This window comes from Cebus imitator, unplaced genomic scaffold (genome assembly GCF_001604975.1).
Source record: "Cebus imitator isolate Cc_AM_T3 unplaced genomic scaffold, Cebus_imitator-1.0 Scaffold499, whole genome shotgun sequence".
NCBI lineage: Eukaryota > Metazoa > Chordata > Mammalia > Primates > Cebidae > Cebus > Cebus imitator.
The window spans coordinates 563,737-566,894 of NW_016107814.1; the positions used below are offsets into that span (position 1 = coordinate 563,737).

Here is a 3,158-nt window from a genome sequence, read left to right on the forward strand (position 1 = left end):
GCTGAAGCTCAAGAGGTTGAAGCTGCAGTGGGCTGTGAGCATGCCATTGCACTTCAGCCTGGGCGACAGAGCAAGACTCTGTCTCTACAAAAAACGCAAAAATTAGCTGGGTGTGGTGGTGTACATATATAGTCCCAGCTACGTGGGAGGCTGAGGTGGGAGGATTGCTTGAGCCTGGAAGGCCAAGGCTGCAGTGAGCCATGATCATGCCACTGCATTCCAGCCTGGGCAACAATGTGAGACCCTACCTCAAAAAACAAAATAAATAAGTTTTAAATTCTTGTCATTTCGACAATGTTCACAGCATCTTCACCAGGAGCAGATTCCATCTCAAAAAAACAGTTTCCTGCTTGCTTCAGCAGCACATATACTAAAGCAGGAATGATATAGATAAGATTAGCATGGTCGCTGAGCAAGGATGATAAGCAAATTTGTGAAGTGTTCCATATTTTTTGACAAATGGGATCTAATTAAACTAAAGCACTTCTGCACAGCAAAAGAAATTACCGTCAGAGCAAATAGGCGACCTACAGAATGGGAGAAAATGTTTCCAATCTACCCATCTGACAAAGGTCTAATATCCAGAATCTACAAGAGACTTAAATTTACAAGAAAAAAAAAGTGGTCATCAAAAAGTGGGCAAAGAACATGAACAGACACTTCTCAAAAGAAGACATTTTATGTAGTCAACAAACATATGAAAAAAAGTTCAAATCACTGATCATTAGAGAAATACACATCAAAACCACAATGAAATACCATCTCACACCAGTCAGAATGGCGATTATTAAAAGGCCAAGAAACAACAAATGCTGGCAAGGCTGTGGAGAAATAGGAATGCTATTACACTGTTGGTGGGAATGTAAATTAGTTCTACCACTGTGGAAGGAAGTGTGGTAATTCCTCAAGGATCTAGAACCAGAAATTCCGTTTGGCTGAGTAGCGCCATTGCTGGGTATATACCCCAAGGAATATAAATCATTCTATTATAAAGATACATGCACATATATGTTTATTGCAGCACGATTCACAAAAGCGAAGACATGGAATCAACCCTAATACCCATCAATAATAGACTGAATTTAAAAAGCGTGGCACATATACACTATGGAATGCTATGCAGCCGTAAAAAGGAATGAGTTCATGTCCTTTGCAGGGACATGGTTGAAGCTGGAAGCTATCATCCTCAGCAAACTAACATAGCAACAAAAAACCAAACACTGCATTTTCCCACTCATAAGTGGTAGCTGAACAACGAGAACACATGGACACAAGGAGGGGAACAACACACACTGGGACCTGCTGGGGGGCACGGAGCGCATCAGGACAAATAGCTAATGCATGTGGGGCTTAATACCTAGGTGATGAATCCCAGAACCTAACATAAAATAAAAAAAATAGGAAATCACCTTCTTTGCTTATTCATAAGAAGAAACTCCTCATTTGTTTAAGTTTTATGACGAGACTGAAACATTTCAGTCACATCTTATAGGCATCACTTTTTTTTTTTTTGAGGAGATAAACCAATTTTATTGTCTATTATGTTATACAAAAATCTACAAATAATAGATTTGTATAGAAAAAATGGTAATAAATGAGAGTGTAAAACATATCATTTAAATTTGGTATTTTTTCCCCACGATATTAGGATGATAATCATTTCAAAGTATGTGTCCAGCTTCAGAGTCGGATTTGTTCAATGGCCAAAGCCTGCCATAAAACTATGACTTCCAGTGTCTGTCTGCTCTACTGGCTCTTGACAAAACTTTTGAGGTCTTCAAGAAAAGTAATGTACCCCTGGTGCTCCAGGGCTGTGCTGAGCTCCACCAACTCATCTGCAGAAGTATTGTCTAGCCCTCGGTCCACAAGGAAATCCATTGGGTGGTCATATAAGGCCCAGTTCAGGGACTCTGTGTTGAGTGTATAATTAGTAACCTTCCATTCAGAGTCGCTGTGGACTGAAAGCTAACTTCCCTGATAGAGAAGACGTCACTCTCAGCCTGATCCTCTTGTCCAACCTCATCTTCTGGATAATGACAGTCCAGCACAAGGGCCTTCTTGCCATCATTCTTTGTAACTTCAACCATGAAATTGGGAGTTGATGTCAATTCAGGCTGCTGTTCTTCAACCTTCTGCCCTTGCGAGGTTTCCTTCTCACCATCAAATGTCGGTGGGATGCTGTTGTTAATGTTGAAAGTGACAGTGATTTTTCCCGTGGCAACTTTCCGCACTAATTTAGCTTCTGTCCCATTCAGTTCCAGCTCCCAACCTCCAGACATCTTAGGGAGGGTTTTATGCCTCTGGATTTTTCTTTCTTCCTTAATTTCATCACTCAGGAAATCAACAAAAGCTTTGTCTCCTTTGGTGTGCAGCGCGCTGCAGCCACAGCCACACGCGCAGGGCCCGTGAGGCCACAGGAGGCCCGGCGCTCAGGCATCACTTCTAATTATAGTCCCCTTGCTGTTTCTACCACCTCTGCAGTAGAAATTAAAGAATTAATTCTCAACTGAAGATTTAAACCTCTGAAAGTCATCTATGAGGGTTGGTATCAACTTTTTTCAAACTTCTGTTAATGTTGACATTTTAGCTGGGTGCAGTGACTCATGCCTGTAATCTCAGCATTTCGGTACGCTGAGATGGGAGGATCACTTGAGCCCAGGAGTTTGAGACCAGTCTGGGCAATATATGAGAGTTTGTCTCTAAAAAAAATTAAAAAACAATTAGCCAGGTGTGGTAGTGTGGTGTGTTCCTGCAATCCTAGCGACTGGGGAGGCTGAGGAAGGAGAATTGCTTGAGTCCAGGAGTTTTAGGCTGTAGTGAGCCATGATCATGCCACTGCACTTCAACCTGGGCCACTCTCTCTCTCTCTCTCTTTTTTTTTTTTTTTTTTGAGACAGAGCTGTCTCACTCTGTTGCCCAGGCTGGAGTGCAATGGTACAATCTTGGCTCACTGCAACCTCCACCTCCCAGGATCAAACCATTCTCCTGCCTCAGCCTCCCAAGTCACTGGGACTACAGGCATGTGCCATCACGCCACGCTAATTTTTGTATGTTTAGTAGAGACTTTTTCACCATGTTGGGTAGGCTGGTCTTGAACTCTTGACTTTAAGTGATCTGTCCACCTCTGCCTCAAGACCTTATCTCTTAAAAAAAAAAAA

General features: G+C 42.1%; 1 non-coding gene and 1 pseudogene across 2 annotated transcripts in view; one reads left to right on the top strand and one right to left on the bottom strand.

Annotated features, from left to right (window-relative positions):
- Positions 1 to 350: 350 nt before the first annotated feature.
- On the top strand, positions 351 to 453 carry LOC119468831. Its single transcript, XR_005197600.1, has one exon. It is a non-coding gene; the product is annotated as a U6 spliceosomal RNA (small nuclear RNA).
- Positions 454 to 1,512: 1,059 nt separating this feature from the next.
- Positions 1,513 to 3,158, bottom strand: part of LOC108292691 — an 8,079-nt pseudogene continuing 6,433 nt past the window's right edge. The window contains exon 2 of the transcript XR_001820376.2: positions 1,513 to 2,428. The product of XR_001820376.2 is annotated as a complement component 1 Q subcomponent-binding protein, mitochondrial-like (transcript). The remainder of the gene's footprint in view (positions 2,429 to 3,158) is intronic.